This window comes from Rhinopithecus roxellana, chromosome 6, assembly GCF_007565055.1.
Source record: "Rhinopithecus roxellana isolate Shanxi Qingling chromosome 6, ASM756505v1, whole genome shotgun sequence".
Taxonomy (NCBI): domain Eukaryota; kingdom Metazoa; phylum Chordata; class Mammalia; order Primates; family Cercopithecidae; genus Rhinopithecus; species Rhinopithecus roxellana.
The window spans coordinates 126834561-126861053 of NC_044554.1; the positions used below are offsets into that span (position 1 = coordinate 126834561).

General features: G+C 40.2%; 1 long non-coding RNA gene across 1 annotated transcript in view; it reads right to left on the reverse strand.

Moving 5' to 3' along the window:
• Positions 1–200: 200 nt before the first annotated feature.
• The window catches only part of LOC104662289, a 46051-nt gene continuing 19758 nt past the window's right edge, over positions 201–26493 (reverse strand). Inside the window, exons 2-3 of the long non-coding RNA XR_747967.1 lie at positions 12050–13276; positions 201–2535 (exon numbers count right to left, since the gene is read on the reverse strand). This is a non-coding gene — a long non-coding RNA (uncharacterized LOC104662289). The remainder of the gene's footprint in view (positions 2536–12049; positions 13277–26493) is intronic.

Below are 26493 nucleotides of genomic sequence, written 5' to 3' on the forward strand. Positions count from 1 at the left end.
TAAGTTTAGAAAGTAGTCCGTCCTACCAGGGAAGGGATGGGTTACAGAGTATAAAGTAGTCAGTGGCCTTCACTGTCTGGAGGTCCTTCTACAGATTTATCCTAAGAAATAAAAGATTGTTTCTTCCTTATATCTGAAGACAGATCTTTTCACAATAACACTAAGACTGAATGATTATCTTTTTTTTTTTTTTTTTTTTTAAGACAGGGTCTCCCTATGTCACCCAGGCTAGAGTGCAATGGCATGATCTCAGCTCACTGCAGCCTCGACCTCACAGGCTCAAGCAATTCTCCCACCTCAGTCTCCTGAATAGCTTGTACTACAGTCACGGGCCACCACACGCAGCTAATTTTTGTATGTTTTTGTAGAGCAGGGGTTTTGCCATGTTCTCTAGTCTAGTCTTGAATTCCTGAGCTCAAGCAATCTGCCGCCTCAGCCACCCAAAGTGCTGTGACTACAGGTGGACAGCATCATGCCCGGCCCCGAATAATTAACTGACGTATATCTAAGGCACTCTGAAAGTTGCTTGAGTAGAATGGGGCATCTGTCTGTAGTTGGTTACCCTGGGACATGGGCACACTCCCCTGGGACATCGTTGATTCTTTCCAAAGAGAAAGCCAGCAGATGAAAGAAATAAGGGTTTTGTCTCCTGGAGTCTGGGAAACTCTCAGGTTTACCTTGTATCTCCAAACCTAGCACACACCTGGTACATGGCGATGGTATATGCTCAATAGAAATGTTTGAGGAAGGGGAGGGAGAAAGGTAAGGGGGAAAAAAGGAAGGAATAAAGCTTCCATATGCTCTACAGTGTATATTGCTACAACCTTCCTAACTCCAAAGGGAAGAAGCAGACTCACTGTATCCTAAAACATTAGTAAAACACCCGCTTCAGAAAAAAGTAATAACAATCAAGTAACTATTGAAGATCTATTTGACCTAACAGTGTAGAAACAGGAGAATTACATAAGGCCAGCTGTAGCATAGGGCCTGATCTTAATGTTTTAGAGATGGAGAGGCTTGGAGTCACTCAAGAGGCATCCAAGTGGAATGTGAAATGACTTATCTACAGTCACATAGCTTGTTAGTATTAGAACACAAACTAAAACCCAGGTCTCAAAACTCCCAGCCCAGCATTTTTCATGCTGCAGTTTCCTATATAGAACAGAAGCGAAAGCTGTTCTTGAAACCTATCCCTTCCTGTTTCCTGACCCAAGTCACTTCATATGTCCTTCCCCAGAGACCCTGCTAACCTGAAGCCCTTTGCCTGGTACCACAGAACTTTGTACAACTTGCTGGGGGGAAACAGCCCATACTTACAGGCCATTTATAGAATGCAGGCTTATAGAACATGATCAATAGGCATGATTAAGGAAATAGGAATTATCCTAATAATTGGAACACTGGCTCAATGATATCTTTACGGCCATTTGTTAGTTGTAGCCACTGTTCTTCATACCTAAGGGAAAGCTACAGTGTAAGCTCCATGGGGGCAGGAACCATGTCTGCCTTGCTTCTAAGTCTCTACAGTATCCAGTAGTTACTTAACTATTAGTTGTATTATTAAACATGACCACCAGTTCCATATTTCATAATTCCAAGCATGTTCCATGATGGCTTTATCTACAAATAACCAGCAATGTCATCCTTTAGCCAAATATTTTTGAAGGGCCCAGCTCTACCTTGTGTTTCCAATAATCTAATGAACTCAACACAGAGTCTGACCACCAAGCCCACAGGCAAAGAGTTCAAGTTCCATTTGACTTGAACTACTCTATGAGCAATGACTGTCACCCGCAAGTGAATGAAGACTCCCTAAGGGCTTACATTATAGAAATGGAAGATAGATAGTCTGCCAGTGTCTTTATTATCAAAGCCCTAGAGTGCAAAGAAGAGACACGTAGGGTAATGAATTGGTGTCTCCCTCAGACCACTACTTGTTCAACCTTTATTAAAGGAAAGGCTGAGGTCAGTAGGGGCAAGAATCAAGCAGGAAGATCATGGGAGCACTCTGTGGTCATAAACATATGGCACTCTGTGGTCATAAACAATCTAGCTAGAGTCCTTGTTTTATATATCCTAGTAAGAAAAACAGAAACCCTGAAGTCAAACAGCATGCTCCTCAACATTCTGATTATGCCCTACTTTCTACCCCTAAGGAATTTAACAGACTATTCCTTCCAACCCCACACAGAATCCTCCCTGAGAGAAGGGCTGGTAAATATATTTTCCATGGATGTGCTAGCATACTATTGATATGTTAGTGCCCTTATAGTTTAGTCCTGCAAGCAATTGTCCAGTTGTTTTGTCTTTAATCTGATCCTGCTGACAGTCATTACTCAAAATGAAGAAGGCAATCTAGAGAGAAACTGTAGCTGATGCTCCTCTTCTCTCAGTGGGTGGATAGCCCATCCATAAAGTCTTCTTGATGGTGGTGTCCAGGAGTCAGGGTCCAAGGAGCTCAACAACAGCAGTGGGAAGCAATACAGGAAAAGGTCATGCTCCTCCAAGAGAGTGGGTTTTCCTTTGTCTCAGCAACTGTAAAATTATAAACAAAAGATTAAAAAGCTAAACCACTGCTCAAGTAAGGATCTTGGTAAATGCATGCTTTACCCAAAGCCTGATGACGGATTCATTGGCACCTAAATGAAGTCTGTGGTTTTCCAGACAATGGGGCAGAGACTACAGGAACACACAAATTATGCCTAAGGATTCTCTGTTCCTTCATTAATTTTGTTGTACCAAAGAAAAAGGAAAAACTATAATTGCAACTAAACACAAGTAAATGTGAGCAAATCTGCATGCATAAAGCATGTAGAATACATGGACTAGGAAGGGATATACTAGGGGAAAAGGAGAGAGAGCACAGAGAATCAACAGCAAAGAAGTTGCTTCTTCCCCTCTTTATGGCCCCTTCACTGGCCATAAAGATATCATTGAGCCAGTGTTCCAATTATTAGGATAATTCCTATTTCCTTAATCATGCCTATTGATCATGTTCTATAAGCCTGCATTCTATAAATGGCCTGTAAGCATGGGCTGTTTCCCCCAGCAAGTTGTACAAAGTTCTGTGGTACCAGGCAAAGGGCTTAAGGTTAGCAGGGTCTCTGGGGAAGGACATATGAAGTGACTTGGGTCAGGAAACAGGAAGGGATAGGTTTCCTGCACAGCATTGACCTGAATGGAACAGCAATTATGCAACCTAAGTGAGAGTTCAATAAATAACAATATCTGGGGACAAACTGAGATTTAAGCTTCCATGAAAAATTAGTAGTAACCAAAGCCTTAGCCAGTTCCTGGGCAATCAATATGATTGATACCCAGAGTCTTTAACAAAATAAGATAGGATGATAATAATCTCATCCAAAGATGGTCTAAATGAAGCATCACTGCTTTAGGGAATTTCTACCAAAAACATCAAAAGTGATGGCGATAGCGCCATTATCAGAGTACTAGCAAAACCACCAAATCAATGGCTGTCTTTGGCTGCCATCCCCACGTAGGTGGGTCCCTCTGTCCCTTTCCTCAGGAACCAGGAGCCCAGCATCCATATGCCTTTATCCACCCACTCTAATTTCTTTAATGCAACAGAGAGCAGTTAAATAGAAAGTCTTCCAATGGCTAGAATTAAGTATTTGATACTAGGGTATGAACAACTGGTTAATTTGACTTTATCAGCACCATAAGACAGTGCAAAACAAAAAAGAAAGAAAAAAATAACAATTGGTGACTTTCACACTCCTATGAGGTATCTGCAGTTTATAAATGGAGCTTGTGTACATAAAACTCTTAATTACTGGAATGTGAAAAAGATAGAGAGAGAAGGAAGGGACAAGTGAAAAAGGAAAGAGCAGGGCCTTTCCATGCTTCTTGTTTAATGTCACCACCATCCCACACCAACCATCAAACCTCCGAACAGTGGGCTTAGGCAACTTGGCCTCCGATGATACTGAACAGCTGCTAACCCCAGTCTTAGAAGACAATTCTGTCCTCAAAGCACACAGAAGAGCTGGGTCCTTTAGAACCAACACCCAGATTCATAGAGAATCCTCCTACAGATATCAGTGATCATGTCTGCATTGCTGGTGTCTCCCCTAGTCCAAATCCTTCACTCTACAAAGAAGCAAAGTGAAAGGTGAGTGGCTTGCACAGTGTCCCATAGAGACTAACCAAAGGGTAGGGCCAGGACTGAGCCCAGGTCTCCCAAGACCCAGTCCATAGCCCTATCCAGGTAAATCCCCATGAGCATAACACACTGTGCTCCAGACACAGGAAGAAGATCATACCCCTCAAACTCTAGAGTAGTATTTGGGTAGTATCTGGGTAGCAATTTCCTCTCCCTAGACAACAATTTGATTCAGTGGGTCTGGGGTGAGGCACAGGTATCTACATGTTAACAAGCTCCATGGGATCTTCCAGATATAGAAACCACCCCCCTACCTACCAGCACCGCACAGAGGGCTGAGAGGGACGGCTCTGGGGACATCCTCTGGAACCCAAACATCAAAGGGCTCCTGACCACTGGGTCACAAGTCAGAGCTCTGAAAACAAACACCAGCCTTGAAATCTCAAACAAAGAATGCTTAGAATGGGCCAGAAAGGTCTCCTCTTAGACCTGTTGACCTTAGTGGCTTTGGGTCTGGCAATATCCAAGTGAATGCCTTCAAGCCTCCTATATAACCAATCTCCCAATATGTGCTGAGCCCCTACTTTGTATAAGACTGTGCAGGGGGGCTAAGATGGACAAAGAAAAGTAAGCCCTAGTTGTAAAAACTCTACCAAAAAGATCAGACACATACACTTAAAAAGAACACCCACATTACAGAGCAGTGTTGTTGAGGATGAAACACAACACAGGTCCATATCCATGTCATATAAGCTTGCCTAATGTAACTCAACAATTTCTAAATCCACTTCTTGGCAGAACCATCTTTCCTGGTTCCTCAACCTCCACCCTGGGATTCTGATTCAGTAAGCCTGAGGAAGAGTCCAGAATGTGTCTTTTTTGCCAGCTGTGAGATAAATCTAAGGCAGGCAGTCCACAGGTGGATATTTGAGATTCTCAGAATATATTAAGGGTCAGGCTGCAAGGAATTTAAGGGAGTCTAGCTTGGTTGCTTCTTTATATTAATGGTTTGCTGCTCCTCTAAATTCTTAACCTACTCACATTGGCCCCTAGAATCTAAGTCTGTTTGGTTCTGTTCCTCTCAGCTCAGTCATGGCCTATGCTGTCTTTCTACTTGAAACTTCCTACTTAGGGCCTCCTTCATGTTCCCAACAGAAATCTGTTTTCTGGGAAAGGGTGCAGCTTTACTCCTCAGGAAAACACACAGGAAAAAAAAAAAAAAAAAAGCCCATGTCCAGCCATGTATCATATGATTCCATTTAAACCATTTATATGGAATGTCTAGAACAGGCAAATCCATAGAGATAGAAAATAGATTAATGGTTGTGGAGGACTAGGGGAAGGTGGAATGGGGAATGACTGCTAATGGGTGAGGAGTTTCCTTTCGGAGGTGATGAAGACATTCTGGAATTAGCGGTAATGACTGCACAACTTTCTGACTGTACTGAAAATCACTGGATTGTACACTATAAGAGGGTGAATTTTACGGTATATGAATTATGCCTCAATTTTTGAAAAGCCCATGCGTAAGTAACACATAAAACATACAGGTGGCTGACCTGGCTCCCTGGGCCCTCACAACTACTGGGTGATGACCCCTGGGCAAGAGGCAGGGCAGTCAATGACAATAATAACTACCATTCACTTGTACTTATTATGTGGCAGATAGACATCTATTACACACAGTACATGGCTGGCTCAGTACGTGGTTATCTCAGACGAGACTGCCAAAGATGTGGATATTGTTATGATTATACTGTTATCACTAACATTTTAAATATGACAACACGAAGCCATAGTGAAATTAAATAACTTGACCAGTCCACAGCTATTAAGTGGCAAAACTGATAGCTAGGGATACGTGGCTTAATAGGCACCAAAAGACCCCTGCCCCAAATCTTGCCCCAAACCATGTCCCTCAAAGATCTGTCATTCTTATCATTAGATTTGCAGAAAGTAGAATAATAATAATGGTGGCAATAATGTAGCTGAGATGTATTGAGCACTTTCCATAAATCGTTCTCGATTTATAGATGTGAAAACTAAGGCAGAGAATGTTTAAGTAAATTGCCCCAAACCACACAGCTAGTAAGTGATGGAGCCAGAACTTAAACACAGACCCTTAGTGCTAAGGTGCTTGGTCAGAGATCCCACTCAGATGTCTGCAGGAGCAGGACAATGATAGTGTCAAGTGGGCCCCACATAGCACACCTTGAAATACAAAGCAGTATCGACTCATCTTTGATTCATCTATAGACATGTGGTACAATTTTCTCCTAATACTAGGGAATAAAACAAAGCATGAGATCAGTGATAAATGGCAAATGATGCTTTGCCTCAATGTTGAGGATGCAAACAGGAGTGCAGAAACTATGGCAAATTGGAGAGAGAGCCACTTCACCCAACAGGACTTCCCCATTCCACTCTAAACCTCCACCGCTGGGTGGGTGTGCGGTACAGTGTTGCCGTATTTTCTGAGATAAAGCCAGAAAAACAGATCTTTACAGAAAATCTTTTTCGCTTTTAAAAGATAGTAAAGAATTCTGCAGACTATATTGGTCGGTAGCAGAACACTTGACTTCAACACACAGTAAATTGCCTCCTCAAGCAGTTCTATGTGACTGGGATTTAGAATTTGGGGTGAAAAGTGACAGGGTGAGTCAGGAACACTAAGGAGGAGCCAGGGTCTGAAGACTCTTGATGCACACCTAAGGAAGTGGAACTTTATTTTCTAGGCCAGGGAAAGCCAGAGTTTTGCTGTTCTGTTTTAACAAGGGAAAGGGACCAGATCACAGACATCTCTGACGACGATGTGAAGGTAGAATAACCAGGAAAGATAGCCAAGGCAGTGAGACCAGCTGGGAGGTAACTAATTGTCAGCCCCAAACTAAGGTAGTACCAATAGAGGCAAGAGCATGTACTCAAGTCAACAACTAATAGCAAAGATCTTCCCTGATAGATGATAGATATGACTGTATCAAAAGGGGGCACGCATATACTCTATCAGATAGATATACTGGTAGTCCCTTGATTTTTTTTTTTTTTAAAGACTATCATAAGGAAGAGGGAAACATTAGCAAATGTGAGGAAGAGCGCTATGAGAGAAATACAGAAGGGTTACAGGATACAACTTGTTAGAGGCTGGGTTTGGCATATGAAAGGGAAAGAAAATGTTCTTGGCTGGCGAAGAGACAGCTCTAAAACTGCCTAGGAAAACAAAAGTGAATGAGGGAAATAAAACATAAAAGAGTTCAGGTATTAAGAAATTAAGAAGAAATATGGAAAGCCAGCAAAGAAAAAAAAAATCAACCAGTGAAGAACAGTGAAGGTCCCTAATGTCCATATTTAATGCAGATGAAAGAAACCAGTGAAGGCATTTTAAAAAGATGTTGTAATGAAGGCACCAAGAAGATTGCTTTAACAGAGACTGAACTCAAGAATAGAGACCACAATGGAGGCATTTATGAGGAGTAGAATAAAAAGAAGACCAAAATATAGGAAAGGATTTTAGTGATTGGAAACTCACAGGAAAAGATGAGTCTTAGAGATGTCAGAAAGGAAAATATGACAGGATTCTGGAATATTCTCAGAGTGAAAATAAGGTCTAATCTGTAAAATATACAAAGTTCTCTCTCCACAAGTGCTTAAGAAGCAGCCCTGAGGAGTGCCAAAGATAACACCAAAGCTGCATTCCGAGGGCATGAGGAGGAGAAAGCAGTTACCAGCAAGACCCTGAAGGGAAGGGAGCAAGGATTTTAGCCCTCGCCAGGCTTGGTTTTCATTGCTTGTAACATCATCCAAATCGGAATAAAGCATTCAACAAAATGGACTTTTCCAGAAGTAACCTTGTGATGGCTCAGAGCATTCTGGGAGAGCTGCAGTAGTCAAGAAGACAGAAGCAAAAAGGAAAAGCCTCTACCACACACACGGTGCAGAGATAGAGGACCAACAATAACAGTAACAAAATACCCTATTGAAAAGCATCAAGGTGTACATTAAAAGGGAAAAAATACAAGGAGGTAGGAGGAGGTAACATCCATTGACAACATTGGGAAAGGGCTGTCATTTAGAAGTATGTCATGTTATGTTTGGTATCTTACATACAGGATTCCATTTAAGCCTCACATTAGATAGGCAAAGTTACCCCGTTTTGCAGAAAAAAAAAAAAAAATGTAGAGGCTATGTGAAATTGGTTATTTGCTAAAAGTCACTTAGATAGTAAGTTTTAGGGCCAAGGTTTGTTGGATTCTCAAACTTATACATTTTTCCACTATACCACACTGTTGGACTATGGACCATCTTCCAATCGGATTACAGCAAAAGCCTTCCTAACTGATATTTCACCCTTTACAATTCTCCTTTCACTATGTAACTCAAGTAATCTTTCTAAAATGCAAATTTTATCATGGTGCTGCCCTGCTCAAATCCAGTCAATAAATTCCTTTTGATCTTAAGAGGGAGTCCAAACCACTTAGCATTCCCTACAAGGCCCTTCAGGATCTGTCCCTACTCACATTCCCAGACTTATTGCAAGCTCCTCTCATTTCAGGTGACAATGCAATGACTCTTAATATATTAAAGTCCCCGGAATGCACCCTGCACATTCTCACCTCCAGGTCTTTGCACACTTTGTCTCTTTTGCCTGAAGCACTCTTCTTCCTGACCTCCTAAACTCTCCCCTCAGGCAGTCAATGCAACAGCTTCTCTTCTCTCATAAAATTTAACACACATTATTGAAATCCTCTCTGCCAGTTCTGAGGTCCCCACACCCTCTAACTGGGAGCTACACGAGGAAAGATCCTGTTTCTATCTTGTTCACATTTACACCCACCTAGTAGTGCCCTGACATATCATAGGTGTTAAACACATATCTTTTGAAATGGATTAATAAATTGGATGGGGTGGGGCTGTCACTGGTTACTAAGTTAAACTGTGGGTAGAGGCCAAGGCCACAATGAACACCAAAGCCTCTATTTTTAACATCTGCAATTTACTGTTTATTGCTGAAGATTCTTTTCTTAGGCATCTTGAAAAATTTAACAACATTTAGGTTGGGCCTCCCCTGGCTCACACCTGTAATCCCAGCACGTTGGGAGGCCAAGGTGGGCAGATAACTTGAAGCCAGGAGTTCGAGACCAGCCTTGCCAACATAGCAAAACCTTGTATCTAGTAAAAATACAAAAATTAGCCGGGCATGGTAATGCACACCTGTAATCCCAGCTACTTGGAAGGCTGAGGCATGAGAATCACTTTAACCCCGGAGGCAGAGGTTGCAGAAAGACTGTCTCCAAAAAAAAAAAAAAATCAACATTTAACAGAACATATACTCTATGCACTTCCTGTGCTCAGGGATGTGACTCAGTTCTTGCCCTAAACAAGCTTGCAGTCTAGTGGGGTAACCTTCATTTTCCAATGTGTTACAATTCACATTTTCTTTAAACCTTTTTAGAATTGAGTTGACAAGGGATTCTTGACAGTCTGTTAAGCATTGGGTAACTGCCAGTTGACTGATCACTAGCTCCAACAAGACTACAAGGGGCTTGAGATTTGAAACTGAATCTTCTTCATCATTATCATCCCAGTGCCCAGCATAGTGGCTGGTATATAAAAACAGGTTTAAATAATCAACTGAATGAATGAAAGAATAGACAAATGAACAAGCAAACAAGCCAAGTCTTGGAATAAAGCTTTGGGATCTGGGTCAGAGTCTCAGCAGGAATTATTCTCTATCATTAAACAGATAAATGACTCAGCAACAAATACTCTAGGGAAAATCAACCCATTCAATATAAACACACACAGAGACACACAAACACACAGATACGCACACACACACAGACACACACACACAGACACACACACACAGATACGCACACAGAGAGAGAGACACACACACAGAGACACACACAAACGCACGGATACACACACAGAGAGACACACACACAGACATACACACACTGCAGAGCCAGAGGAGTATGGGAGCAAGACAAAAGAGGGTCAGGGTAGGATTTGGGATGGTTTTCCAGTGCCAGCTCAGGTTCCTCCTGTGACTTTAGGTTCAGAAGGGAGACACTATGGGGCAGGCACACACACATAGAGCAGTGACATGGCTTCACCTGACCCCTACAGCCTCAAACCTGCTTATTAAGACACACCATAGAGATAAATCAATGGAAAAACAGGTAGATAGATCAGTATCGTGCTCATCACATGTTTTCAAAGCTTATTAAGAAACCCTTAATTTGACATATCATTTAAAATGTATGTTAATAATCACCAACACAAATAAATACCCAACTGAAATATCTGAATAGTTTTTATATCTTTCAAAATTAAAACCAAACATCAGAACAGAAATAGCTATCTAAATAGCATCCTTTTCACACATACACACACACTCCTGAAATTAACCTGCTGCCAATTTGTTATTTAAATAAACATTATTTCTGCTACACACTTTACCACCAAATAGTACCTTGTAGTCAGTTTTAAAAACCTTTATCAAAGTAAGAGTTGGTATTATTTTGACACCAGACAGTCCTTTGCTTTTGTGTGGAATCACTGTGTTGCCTGAACAGCGTATGATTTCGCTTTTGTGCAGAGAATCAGCAGGTCATTACTGTACCATACAAATCGCCCTGGACTCAGGATGGAGCCCTGGGGAACTGAAGCTGTAATAGACTGGAGGGCAGATATGGTGTTGCTGACAGTTACCTCTGATGGCAGTTAAAAGGTATGATTGCAACCACATGACAGCTTAATACAACAGATCCCTGAGTTGTTCACATGGCAAATTCTGATTAATGGTGTCAATAATCATTATAAACGTTTAAAGTTTTGTAGAGGACTCCATTACATCCTACTATCAGAATACAAGACCAACCAGGTCCCTTATGAAATAACCATGTTTTATCATTATTTTACTGTCATTGGTTTTACATGTTGGTGAACATGAATTTATTCACATATGGAAGGTGGGGGGGCAGAGTTCTACTGCATATTTATAAGGTTCATGAAGAAATTTTTGCATAAGAAAGTGAGTGTAAGATTAATTGAAACTCAATATATGAACCAGAATTTGCCACTTTCACACACACACCTATGCATGCATACACACAGAGATACACATACAGGATACGGTCAGTTTCACTGTATCCACATCTGGCAATGATGTGGGCATAGTGAAAAGATTTCAGGTTCCCTCCAGAAAGCCCTTAGGCTACAAGAAAAATCATCCTACATCTAATAAATCCATCTTAGATATATCTCCCATATGGTAAAGCCCTGTTTTGCTTTATTCCAACCAATTTGTCCTTGGATTCCTCTCGCAGCTGTTGCTGCTATTGTTTATGATGTATTGAGCCCTGGCAGTGGAGTGAGGCACTGCGTACAACAGAGTCAAGATTACCACATCACTGGGCTGTGTGAGCATTAAATAATCTCACCTGTGAAGAGTCCGAAGCACCCAGTATATTTAAGGGCCTGATACGTAATAACTGCTCAACAAATGGTGGCAAAACACATTTTTAATTAAAATATTCTAGGCGCTTAGTCTCAAGAAAAAAAATCAGAGTAGGTTTCTAAACCAGACTACCACCAAGGTAATAAGGATGCTAAAACAAACAAACAAATAAATAACCCTTCCTCACAATTTCCCCCTCACTATTTTCCACCACAGTTTAGTTTGGCTTGAGAAACACTGGTGCCTCTATGTGCCCAGCACTGGGCTAGCACTGGAGGCATGGAGATGACTGTGGCCACCCCCCAGCTATAGGTGGCTGCCCCTCTGCTGAAGACATGAAACACCTGAAATTCTTTCAAAGCTGAGTCTTTTGCCATTACAACAGCATTTAGAAAATTTATTATATAAATTCATATAAATGATATAATCCTATATAGGAAGATACTTGCTCCTGTAATAGTTACTATTTAGGTCAGTTGACTTTTTCATATTCTGGGAGACTCCTCCTTAATGTATAGCTGCCATACATACAGGAATCATCTTTTTGGCAATGAGTTTCCTAGAATAAGTGAATGTTTCAAATGTGCTAAAAATAAAATAAGTAGATTAAATTAATGCTAATTAAAATAGAGCCTATGATAGCAAGCCTATAGATATAATTCTTTTCTATAAAATATATCATAGCTATCACCAAAGAAATTAATCTAAAACTTAAAATTACCAATACTAGCTAGATGTCAATAAATATTAATATCAACAGATAATTCTAATCCTTTTGGTCTATCTGCATGGGTGATCTTCAGGCATGTAGCCTGCAGAGTTGCTCAATACTTTGAGTTGTTCAATATCACTACTAATGTTTGGAGGTTCCCCACCCGAAGGATTTCCCTTTCCATTTCTATCAAGTTTCAGCAGATCCTTTTCTGAAGTTTAAGACGAGAGGCCTTGCCTGTTCCATATCAATGTGACTTGGAATTTAGAAGCTAACCCTTCCTCCTCTTTCTCTTCTCCATTTCCCTTACTTTACTAGCCTCATCTCCCTTCTTTCATTTTCTTCTGAAGTTATTTTTTTGCATGCTTTGAGTATTAATTTAAAAGCTCCCCTTTCCTATGCTCTAAGAAAAAGAATAGCAGAAGGAACATAAGACAGGGTTAGAAGGTGAGCAAACATGAAGAGACAAGAATTTTGAAACTCCTACACCTTTAAAGCTCAGCTTCTTTCTGCAATGGCCAAAAACAGATGGACATTCTAGAAAGACTAAAAGGGAGAAGATGCTAGGTAGGAGGAGACAGAAGGTTGAAAGGAGGAACCCATCTCAAGTTCTTCCTTCTTCCTCCAATCTCTTCTTTCCACAACTCATATGCAGTGGCCTTTATGCTCCTAGTGGAATTGAATCCATTAAAAGTTCAGTGTAAGGCTGCGTGCAGTGGCTCATGCTTGTAATCCCAGCACTTTGGGAGGCCAAGGCGGGTGGATCACTTGAGGTCAGGAGTTCGAGACCACCCTGGCCAATATGGCGAAACCCCATCTCCACTAAAAATACAAAAATTAGCCAGGCATGGTGGTGCATGCCTGTAATCCCAGCTACTTGGGAGGTTGAGGCAGGAGAATCACTTGAACCCAGGAGGCAGAGGTTGTAGTGAGCTGAGATCATGCCACTTGTAGCCTGGGCAATAGAGCAAGCCTCTGTCTGAAAAAAGAAAAGAAAAGAGAAGAGAAGAGAAGAGAAGAGAAGAGAAGAGAAGAGAAGAGAAAAGAAGAGTTCAGAGTAGGTAAAAGGGACAAATGGCATGAAGTAAAATTCCACTCACCAAAAAAAAAAAAAAAAATTCCTCAGGGTGCCTCTAGATAAATTGCTCAAGTGTTGTTCTCCACCCCTCTCCTAGGCCAACACAAAACACTAGGCCACCTCACACCTGAACTTCTGGTTGAGCCAGAAGAGCACTAGAAGTTTGAAGGCAGGGCCAGGAGCCCAGCAGAGCCCCAGGCAGTGGGCCCAACCATCACCTCTGCAGGGCTGGGACTACATTTGCCCCCAAACAACCCTCAGAAAGTTGGGTAGGAGGAGCAGTGGGGAAGGTCAAAGGCAATTTGGGTTGGCACCAACAAGGCCTCACCCACCTTCCACCAGGCTCCAACCCTGGCTATCTCAGAGGGTGCAAGAGTCTTCTAACTCTGTCTTCCAACTTCCAGTTAAACCAGAAACTGGACATTCAAGGGAGGGGCCAGGAATGTGGCCAGCCAGGTACAGGGACATTACTGCCACACTTCCCATCATGGCCCACAAGTGAGATCCAGGCCACACAGGTGTACTTGTTGGACAGAAACATTTTGAGATTCTACTTAAAAAGTCTTCTATTCCAGATATTAAACAATCATGACTACCTTTTGTTGACCACTTACTATATATGGCCTAGACTCACCACGAAATAGGTCATTTAATTCTAACAACAACCCTATACAGTAGATACAGTAATTACCTCCCCTTTACATACTAGAAAACCGGAGCCTAGAAGAACAAAAGAAAGTCGATTCCAACCAAATAAAGGACATCCAGAATTCCATTCCAGATAAAAAAAAATTGACTACAAAACCCACATTTTCAATTATCATATGTAGAAAACCAACCTTCTATACTTTTGAAAGTACTCCTCCTGGATGGGCCTTCAAAGCACTTTGACCTTGTTTTGTTACAGGAACAGAATTCAGTAGCAAGATGGCAAATAGTTTTCCTCTGTTTGTCAATGTGCCTGAGGCCAGAAGTAGATTCTAGAAATCAGATAAACAAGTGGCAGAGACAGCCAGGTGCAGTGGCTCACGCCTGTGATCCCAGTACTTTGGGAGGCTGAGGCGGGTGGATCACCTGAGGTCTTGAGTTCGAGACCAGCCTGACCAACATGGTGAAACCCCATCTCTACGAAATACAAAAAATTAGCCGGGTGTGGTGGCACATGCCTGTAAACCCAGCTACTCGGGAGGCTGAGGCAGGAGAATCACTTGAACCCAGGAGGCAGAGGTTGCAGTGAGCCGAGATTTCACCATTGCACTCTCATGAACAACAAGAGCAAAACTCCATCTCAAAAAAAAAAAAAAAAAAACAACGAGTGGCAGAGATAATCCATTTACAAAACAATTTGAGTACGTTAGTATGTGGAAGTGTACGTTCTGGGCTCAGTCTAGCTCAGAACTGGTTTGTCTCAAGGTTAAAGTATTTCCCTTGCCTTTCAGGGGCAACCAATACATGAAAATATATCAACCATGAACTTTAGTCACAGCTATAAATAAACAGATAACATACAAACACATTATATGTTCAAGAGGTCCCTACAGCATAAGCACTTTCTCCACTAAGGTCTCTATTTTCCAAGTCTCATTTTTCCAAAAGATACTGACTGCCCCAAAGGAGAGGTATAAAAAAATATTGGAAACGTTCCGGGAACTTATTGAAAAAAACAATAGATGCAACAAATGAAGACAAAGTCAATACTGTCTTTATGTCTAATGGCCCCTAGCTCTTAACATAAGAATATCCTTATGATTTTACAGCAGTCGCAATGATAAATGTAATTGATAATTTAACATAATTATAAAATAAACATGCCACACAGTTTTTCCCCTTCCACAGAGGTCTTAAGAATCCTCATGATTATGACTTTGGGGGCATTAGAACTATTTATAAGAGATTCAAGTCAGCCCAATCTGTGATTATGACTTCCCCTCCCAGCCCCTGTGGACTCTGAAGAGTCCCCTATTTGTAGTTATCAAGGGAACTCCCACTTCCAGTGGAGAGAGAATGACAGTAGGATGTGATTACTTAGCTTCTCCATTCTCTCAAAGTCTCCCAAACGAATTTTCACGATTGCTCTTCCTTTCGTGTACTGTGAGACAATAGCAGGTGTTCCCCTTCTCATCCCTTTCTAGTCTACAGACTCCTCCAAGGAAGATGGATGCTCCTCTAGAACAATGATCACAAGAAAACAACAGAAGCAAGAAAAGTCAAAGATCACACGTACCTGAATCTCCATCAAAAACAAGACTCAGGAGCCTGCAATCATATAAGTAGGCCTACAAGGTGACTCAGCTCCCTAAGTAATATGATTTAGGGAGAATCAAAGGACATATATATGTGTGTGTGTGTGTGTGTGTATAATTTGAATATATATATTCCATTTGAATATATATATTCTATTTGTATATAAATATATATATATAGTCCATTACTTTTATGTATTCATTTTCAATCAGTATTTATTGAGCAGTTACTGTGTGGGAGTTACTAGAAGATGAAGATAAAATGGTCATGGGGTTGTCAGAATTCACAAATAAAAATTTCATGTTTTATCTGGCAATTCTAAATTGTCAGCAAGAGACCATGCCTGCCACAAGGAACTCACAATCTAATGCCCTGTGCATTCCCTAAGAATTTTGAAATCTCATTAACACCTTAGCAAAACTGATTTATCTGATTAGCTTCAAAGTCCATAACCTGAGGCTGGGCTCGGTGGCTCATGCCTATAGTCCCAGCACTTTGGGAGGCAGAGGAGAGTGGATCACGAGGTCAGGAGATGGAGACCAGCCTGGCTAACGTGGTAAAACCCCATCTCTACTAGAAATACAAAAACTAGCCAGGCGTGGTGGCATGCACCTGCAGTCCCAGCTACTCGGGAGGCTGAGGCAGCAGAATTGCTTGAACCCAGGAGGCGGAGGTTGCAGTGAGCCGAGATCATGCCACTGCACTCCAGCCTGGGCGACAGAGTGAGACTCCATCTCACAAAAAAAAAAAAAAGAAAAAAAGTCCATAACCTGGGAGAATGATACACAGAAGACGTAAGTTTTGAGGGGAAGAAAAGTGTTAGAAAGGTCCAAGGCAAGCATCAGCAGAATGTCACAGAAGGAGTAACAATGATTAACCGAGGACAACAAAGTGGCCCCATGTCCATAGTTGGGTGGTGGGGATAGGGTAAAGAAATCAAAATGAGGCAACTATTGCTGGGAACTCAGCTTGTTTCACCTGCATTCCAAATAAGTGACAAGTTCACAAAAAACGTTGTCAAGGTTGGTAAACATTTCAGTTAGACCTGAGCAGAACGTCTAGTGAGATCTCATGCCAACTTATGGTTTGGGGTGGAAACCATACAAAATGTGGTGGTTTTATAGGGTTTGAACCTGAAAGCAAGCAAAATGTGGTGGTTTGGGCTGTGTTTTTCTTGGAGTTTTTTACATACTCAGGCATAAAAATTCACAGTCAAGCTTGGGAGGTCCAATCTGAAACAATAAAGTTTTCACACTATCCTTTCAGCAACCACAAGGAATAGGCTTCCAAAAGAAGTTGTAGACTATTGTTTGAATATCTTTTAACTATGGTTGATAGATGGACTAGTTAGGCCATGTTTATGTGACAAAAACTAATTTTGATATTTGGAAAGAGGAAAGAGGTTGTCTTTTCCTGGACCAACATTACCTACATAGGAAAAAGAAATCAAGAGTTTTTTATGCATGCTCTCTGTGTTAATAATAAAACCAGTTAATGATCAGTTCCATTCGCAGAAATTTCTTGGTTAGCCTGCTGTGAGCAACTCCATAGCTTGAATCTAAAGTGAGAGTGGGCTGAGGAAAATATTTGTTTTGTCTTGTATGTCAGTTATTAAAGCCACTTCAAATCCTTCATGGGAATATATGGGGTTAGCACTGTCTTGGATGTCAAGCAGTATAGGTTCTATCATGGCTTCAGAGTGCCTTGGTTGGGTGTAAGAAAACAGACTTGCATGACCCTCCCCACGTTCTTTTTATAACTTTCTGTGAAGTTCATTCTCTGAATCTGCAACCAAATCAAAATATTTACTCTGTTCTTTAGTTTGAAAACCTGAATAGCCCTTCACCATTAATAGAAATTCTAATGTTCTCACAATGGTGTAAAATTTATTTTTTCTTTTGTAATTTTGTAGTGCTTAACTTAATTTTCAAGGGGGCTAGGGAAAAGGTTATAAACATTAATTATGGTTTACACGAGCAGAACAGCAGGAATCATCATTATTATCACTTAACACATATATTTATTAAGTTATTCCAGGAAAACCTAGTTAATTTACACCTTGTGCCTTTGAAACATTTGATAACTCCAAGTTGGGGAATTGGCTTAACTTTCCCTTTGGTGGAAGAGAGTTTACAGATCTAATTAAATTGGCTTTGCAGGGGGTGATTAATCTCCTTAAGGAAATAGACTGCTTTCAAACACTTCAGTAACAACTGTTCCTAATGATTAATGAATAAATACAAAGAATTCTGGCCTACTAATTAAAGCAGATCCAGTTACGAGTGTTGGCCACAGAATATTAATCCCTGGCTTATGTAAATATGTTATATATAATAGATTACAATATTTTATAATTCTGACATATAATAATTTATACTGGTCTTCCCTCAAATAAGCCTAAGACAGTGAGGCCTTCCATGTATTTCTGTTCAACAGTTGTAGGCTTCCAAGATGCCAGTGAAATACATCTAAATAGCTTTTTGAAATGTTTATGATCCCTGCAATCCCTGTTAACTATAATATGTGATGACATAACTGGATTCATTAGAAGCCCACTTGGCTAGGACATTGTGGTAGTTGAAACCTATTAGCACTCAAGTAGATAATCCAAATCACCATCCAACAAAGATACATAAGCCATATATTGAATAGTACAATAGAATGTCTAAGGATTGGACAGGTAACCCAACATGTTTATAAGTTCTTCAATTAAGATAGAAAATCACCAAAAATAGTTTGTCCTGAAAATGTCAAGAATTCATTATGGAGCCCACAATCAAACCTCTTCATAAAGTTACTCAGGGAGAATAACAGGATCCTTTCAGCACTCCTTTTTTTCTTCTTCTTCTTCTTTTTTTTTTTTTTTTTTTTTTTTTTTGAGGTGAGGATCTTGCTCTGTCACCCAGGCCGGAGCGCACTGCAGTCTCAAACTTCTGAGCTCAAGAGAGCCTCTCAAGTAGCTAGGACTACAAATGCACACCTCTATGCTTGCTAATTCTTATTTTATTTTATTTATTTATATATTTTCTTGTAGAGACAGGAGTTTTACTTTGTTGTCCAGGCTGGACTCAAACTCCTGGCTTCAAGCAACCCTCCTGCCTTAACCTCCCAAAGTTGAGCACTCATCTTGAGAAATACTAGCTAGAAAAAGCTAAAGACAGAAGAATCCATCCAGTTGCAATTTATTTATAAATGTAAACAAAACATAAAGAAAAATTGAATATATATTCTTTCAGTGTACATATATTATTTACTATCCATCAGGCTCAGTTGTGAGCTCTGAGAAATATAAATATTATGTTGTGCTTGCTACAACTTATAGTTTATAAAAGGAGACAGATTAATAAAGCAACAATTACAATAAGGATCTAGAACTAGAAATACCATTTGACCCAGCAATCCCATTACTGGGTATATATATACCCAAAGGATTATAAATCGCTGCTATAAAGACACATGAAGACATATGTTTATTGTGGCACTATTCACAATAGCAAAGACTTGGAACCAACCCAAATGTCCATCAATGATAGACTGCATTAAGAAAATGTGGCACATATACACCATGGAATACTATGCAGTCATAAAAAAGGATGACTTCATGTCCTTTGTAGGGACATGGATGCAGCTGGAAACCATCATTCTCAGCAAACTATTGCAAGGACAAAAATCCAAACACCACATGTTCTCACTCATAGGTGGAAATTGAACAATGAGAACACTTGGACACAGGAAGGGGAACATCACACACCCAGGCCTGTCGTGGGGTGGGGAGGGGGGGGGATCGCATTAGGAGACACACCTAATGTAAATGACGAGTTAATGGGTGCAGCACACCAGCATGGTACATGTATACATTTGTAACAAACCTGTATGTTGTGCACATGTGCCCTAGAACTTAAAGTATAATACAAAAAAAAAAAAAAAAAACTTGCAAAATGCTGTAAAAGAAATAAGCAGTGGACACTATGGAGGCATAAAAACAGGTACCTAATTCCAAGCATTGGAGATTTCCCCAGGGCTGATGTCACTTGAGTTGAGCTGGAGAGGTGAGAAGTCAGTCAGGTGGGCAATGAACCAGGGAGGGCCTTCCAGAATAAGGGGATAGTATATGCATAAGTAGAAACTAAAAGGCCTTGTTAAACATTACATTAAAGCTAATGGTAAGCATTAACTAGCATTCTTTGAACATTTACTTTTCACAAAGCATCTTGGTAAGCATTTTACAGGCATTTGTCTCATTTAATTCTACCATTACCATTTAAACCAGTTCTATTATTATTCCAATTGTACTGAAAGAAACTGAGGTTGGGAGAAGTAAAATAACTTACTGAAGATTTTTCAGCAGTCTGACTCTAAAGTCCCCCGCCGCCACTAGACTCTAACTGCCTCCCCAGTGGTGCTTGTCGTCCCAGTGGTGCTTGTCTGTCCTCTGTAGGCAATGAAAAGCCACAAAAAACTTTTGGGTGAATCTCCTAAAAGCAAGCATAACATTTTTTAAATGTGAAAATGACTCCTTTTTTCGGTCATTTAAAAAATCCTTTGGTTCAATACCTTGATTATGTCCTTGTTAAATTTGGTTTCTATCTTGTTTAGAAAAGGAATCATGACTTAAGAAGGACCTATTGTGCATGTGAATCACAACCCCCATAATGAGGAGAGAAGTTAAAATGATGCTGTTTCCAATAAGCAGGGATGGGAAGTGTCATGTGTCACTCTGATATGCGATACAGAAACCAACATGGGTTGTCACACCATACATACAGGGTAGGATTTATCATTTATACCTACTCTCATAGAGGCAGGGTCAGATTTCTAAATCTAAGTACTTTAAATTCAGAATACTTCTCTAGCAATCTTTGCTTTTTACTTGATGGTCTTTAAAGGGCAAGATTTGCTTAGAACCATATTTAAGAAAGAAGAGTGGAACTATAGTGATCTAAAATGATCTAATTTTCTAGAAAATTACTACTTTCTCCAAGCTGTATAAACTTTAATTAAGAAGACAAGGAGGTCTATTCTCTCTCCTTACACACATATGAAATGCCAGGCTTTTGGGATACTGATAAAAGGAAGACAGTGGACTGAAAAGATTAAAATTTTTAACAAAACTCTAAATATAATTAAGATGGAATGTTTACTGCCATCTTTAAGGACCAAAAAGTAACCAACATTTGTTGCTCCTCTGGAAAGAAAATATCTATCACTTCAAAATATGGGTAAAGTCAGCTTATAAAGTAATCTGTAGAAAGAGATTAAGTCACAAGTAAGACAAAACAAAAATCAGCTCATATGAGCAAATACATTTTTCAGCTAAATATCACCAAAATAAGCATTCTGGGACACTTAATGCAATGCTTTGTGTATCTGTATCCAATAACATATTCTCAACATCTCCTAAAGGGATATTTTGGTTGCTTCCACTACATATTCTCTAGAACCTGACTTTAATGGCAGCAGATTTAGAAGAACAGATTTAAAAAAAATGAAGGCCACTAAAGTGAGAGCAGACATTGAATGTGAAAATATCCTCCACAACTCACAGTACATAATCTATGGCCACAAAAGGTTTCTCTTTCCCCTACTTTCTATTCATGTGGTTCTCTTTCACCTGCTTCCTCTCCTTGCCCTCTTTCTCCCTAAACTTTCTTTTCCCACTTGAGTTCTCCCACCAAACCAGGTCTAAAATCACTTCAAAAGGACAGATTTGAAGCAAAGCAGTTTAATGTATTTTGTCCTGCAAGTAAAAGCATTTGGGTAGCCTTGGTGTCAGTGTGATTTCGGCTGTCATCAAGACTGGCCCATTGAGGTTAAATGAAAATCAACTTCAATTGGAATAATTTGAAAGAGAATAGCATTTTTAACAAATTCAGATATCTTCATGTGCTCCTCCCAATCTACAAATTTTGAAGAAAGCTGGGTGGCAGCTACAACTTCATAAGTAGCCTCCTGTGATATGTTGATGCTACCACAGCAAATTGGGAAATGAGGGGAAGGATGTGTGTTTAGCACAAATGCTTATGATTATGCACACATCACTTGTGTTGAGAATGTAGCTCGGCTATACTAACTATACTAACTGATTAACTATATTTATATATATGGGATGTGGGCTGAAAAGCACTATAAAATTTATCTGCATGTGTATATGCAAGCAGAGAGAAATACTGTATTCTGTGTATAAATATCAGGTAGCATAAAATAAAATACCCCTGTAGTTGTTTGTTTATGGACACATTTGGATTGAGTGAGCATTATAACAATCATTTCTTTCAGAGCCACAAAAACATCACACTTTTTAGTTTTAATAAAGTCTAGTTTTTGGCAGTTCTTTTATCACACCTGTCATCTCCTAAGCTTTGCTTAGCCAAAGCACTCAGACTTGAATTTTTGAAATTGTCAATATAGGCCTTCTAATCTTTAAGTCTTAAATTATCTAAGCAGATTAACTACATTATTCTATGCTTACAGGACTCCAGGGTAAAAGGCAGCAGAGAAAATACAACTTTTTTTTTTTTTAGGCAATTAAGTCCCTGTGGAGGTTGTGTTTGGGGCATATATTTGGAATATGGTCCAATGTGTTTATGTAAATAACCAAATAGACATGGTGAGTACATTAACTCCAGTATCTAGATTTATAAGACAAAAAACAGCTCTAAGAAGCTTAATTGTCCCACTTTTAAATTACGAGTTATTCTTAGTTCATATTGACAATTCTCCAGTTTGCAAGCAATGAATGTCCTGAAGCCAAGGGAGATATCTTGAAGGAAAAAAATAAATAAAAAGAAAAAACGAAAGCTCATTTTCACAGCAGCGCCTATCTCTGTGGTGACCCGATTTCTGCTATGATCTCCTTTCTGAGATCAAAGCAGGATTAATGTGATTCTTTACTGTTTGCATTGCACATCTCAGAGTTCTGGAGACTTAAGAAATAAGTACAAATGCAGCCCTTGAACACAGGGGAAACTGAACTTGAGTGGGGTGGGTTAATAGCACGAGGGACAGCTAACAATGAAAAGTTATTTGGGATTTGGAAGGCAATACAGAATTTAGAGTACTTTGTAAGTACTGTTGCTTTCTCTTTTCTCATTTTCTGGGGCAGACTTTCGATTGGTTGATGAGGCCAGCACTGAATGCCATCTTATTAATAGTCTCCATAATGACCTTTTAGCTCATTTGGAATGTTTTGCAGCTGCTAGTATGCATGCAAAGGGAAGGGAACCCTGCTGCATGTTTTCACAAGAAAGCATTTTCACGTTGCTACAACCAGGCATTTATAAGCAGGATTTAAAAGAGGGAGAAATATTTTAAAATATCAAAATGTTGAGCTTTTGTGTTTCCACTGCATGTTACATTCCTGGATACTGGAACCCCTAAAGGGTGAGTGTTTCTGCAGCCTTTCAGAATTGTTTGCTTTTTTGTTGAAGAAAAGGCAAGTCCCATATTCCTGGGATCTCAGAAGGTGAAAAGAAAATCGTTTTTATTTTTAATGCTTAGTATACACACTACTTGGGAAGGGAGAAGCTCCCCTCCTCCAAAAACGTGACTGTGATTTTACCTGCTTTACCTAGAAGAGGGCGCGCCACAGTGTAGCCCAATTTGCAGTTTCATTTGGACTCAGTACTCTATAGGAGAACAGGATCGCGGGGCGGGGGGTGAAGGTTTTCTCAGCCCGGAATGTGACCCTACGGTTTCCACTCTCGGCTTATAAAGTTCCACCCAAAGCTCAACTTTTCCACAACTCTGCAAGCCTAGCCACACAAAGACACCCATACAACAAGAAGTCCCAACACCTGCAGCCCATTCAACCAGCTGAGCCCTGCTTTTTCACAGGGTACGGAATTTCTCGGACAACTTCCTCTTGTTCCCTCTTCCAAGTTCTTTTAGGTTAGCACTCGCCCTGTCTTTTCTCTCACCATTTCCTCCCCCTTCCTCTCCTGCCCTGCCTGGAGGCCACACTCTAAACCTGTCCTCGGTACTCCTGGCCAAAGCCCAAGAGGTGACCTGAGTTGAAGGTAGTGCAGGGTAGACCAGGGAGAGAGGTCTCTACACTACCTCACGCCGGGGTACTGGGGGTCCTTGCTGCGTAACCCCTGCCTTGGCACCCAAGGAGGTTCCACCTACTTTTTCCTAACATCCCTTATACCAGTCCCGCGTGGAGCCGGAGGATGCGGGGAGCTTGGAGTCAGGCTCTTTCTAGGGAGTTGGGAAGGGGGTCCCACGTGCTGGAGCGCCTGCAGCAGCAACCCAGCACCTACACCTTCGCCTCTGCGGTCCTGGCGGCGCCGGACTCCCACTGCCCACCCCAAGTTCCTACCTGAAGGGGAAATTCACCGGAAGAACCTTGTGAATTGCCTCAACTGGAGAAGGAGTTGGATGGTGGAGCTTCTGGTCCAGAACACAATTCCCAGGGCCAAGAATAAAGGAGACAGAATCTCAGTACCTACATACTCTGTGCTCGCCTCCTAACTGTTTTCACCATAACAAACAAGCAAATTGGACTTTCTTGGACCATTTCCTTGCATTATTTAGCTTCATCTGATGGTGGCAACTGTTTTCTCATTATTATGCTGAACTTCTTAACAAGGAAATTTTCAGCTGAACTACGATTGTTCGGAATCCATAATGAGGATTGTTCGGAACCTGTAACTAGGAATTGTGGCTTCCTAGAAGAAGTCGCCTGAACATTCTATTGGAAAAGTTCGGAACATCAATAACAACTCACCCTCTGCCTTTCTCTTTCTAATTTTATACTGTTATTGTCTGTGCAGCCCTGGTGTGCCCAGCGGTGTCCTATCACGGGGAAACAGTCACGTAGTTAAAATCATAGTAGTGAGGGATCCACGCTTTATTTAAAAAACGTAAAGTTTTAAAATGTCGGATTTTTTTTAAAGCTTAAACTACTATCTGAAATCGCGAATACAATTAGTCCTTGCGTCTTAAAGGCCTTTATATCATTGAAAATTTCCTAACAGCCTGTATAACTTTGAAACAAAACGTTAGTGTTATAATTTAATAACAGTTATTTAATTATTAAAACACAGTGAGGGCCCCATAAGTTTTACAGCTTCTGTCAAGACATTGCTAATGTGTGTGTATATATGAGTGTGTGTGTGTGTATGTATATATAGATGTGTGTGTGTGTGTGTGTCAAGGGAGAAGCAAACCCAGATTTTAGGGTTGGATCTTTATTAATATGTAATATCTATGAGGTTTCCAAGTGCAGAAATCAACTCACCAGTTCTGTACAGGATACTGTATGGAGAACAAATCTGAGATTTCTAAAGTTAAGAATTCAGGTCTTTGAAATGGATTAAATTATATATACCTGAGCTTATTTTAAAAAGAAAGAGAAGGAGGGAGAGAGTGAGACAGGGAGAGAAAAGAGAGACAGAGAGACAGACAGAATATATATATATATATATATATATATATAGAGAGAGAGAGAGAGAGAGAGAGAGAGAGAGAGAGAGAGAGAGAGAGAGGATGTGTGTGTGTTATAGGTTGTATTTTTTCAGATCTCATTTTTAAATGTCCTGTTTTGGATGTGATCCCTTGAGTTCAATACATAATCTTTTTCAACTTGCAAAGAATCTAAGTTTTAAGGAAGGGAAGCACAGGCTTCAGGGTTCAGCCTCTATTTCATATTTTTAGAGTTACAGCATACCAACTCTTTTGTATTTCCTAACTTAGAAACAAAACGTATAAGGTAAATTTGGAAAATTAACTTCAAAGAGACACATAATAGAGGATAATTTTTATCTATATCTATCTGTATATCTGTATATCTTAATAGAGATGATTTTTTAATTAGTTAAGATGTACAGGGTAATTAAATTATATAGTATCCTGAAATACATAACATGGGAGGAGGGCCTTAAAAATTATCCTGTCTAGCAATACTTGTATATCCACAACTAGTAAGAAGTCCATAACTATCAATAGCCAGCAATGCTTGCAAATTATATTGAATTGAAACGCTACTGAAAGAGTTTATCTTTCATTGTAGTTTGGAATTGTGTGAAGGTATGTTATGTACATGATCTATGTATATATAATTCTTATACTTTATATATATTTAGACATGCACTTCTTTTTAAATGTTTATGTGGTTAGTCACTTTAAGAGCATCAAAATAAATTGTGCGTTGGCTTACACTATCTCCCAGATATTCACAAACACTGATGAACAAAAATCTTTATATCGGAAATGAAGAGCTACCCATTTAAAGAAAAAGAATGGAAAGGGGAACTCGATTTATTCTCATTTGTTTATCGCTAGATTCCCCCCCCCCCCCCCCCCCCCCGCAAATTCATTTGAATAGCTTTCAAGCCGGAAAATGGAAATGTGGCTCCTGCCCTCTATTTCAGCGGCAGCAGCAGCGTCCTGGCAACAGCGCAATTTTCTATCATCAAGGATAAATGGCATCGAACAGAACATTCTGATAAAAAAAAAAAAAAAAAAGAAAGAAAAAGAAAGAAAGAAAGAAAAAAAGCTTCAGCCCAAGGAGCCCATGATTGCTGGCCTTCCTGTCTGTCATCCCTTTACAAAATCCTCTCCGCAAACCTGAGCGGCATGCTGTCAGAGCTAATAACGTCTTCTGAAGGGGCCGGGGGGCGGGGGGAGCACAGTCTTCCCTGCACAATGTTCCCATTTATTAAATCGAGTGCTTATTTTAAAATTGCAAATATCTTTGTTTGGTTCACTGAAAATTAAAACCAAGATGTAGGAAGTTACATGATGCGACAATTATTCGTGTCATATCAGAGAATCAAACCCCTATCTCTCCCTTCTCCTGATTAAGGTTGGATGAGGGGGAAGGGGGAGTTTGGGGGTATCCGGGACAGGAGGTTTCTGGTGGAAAAATACAAATC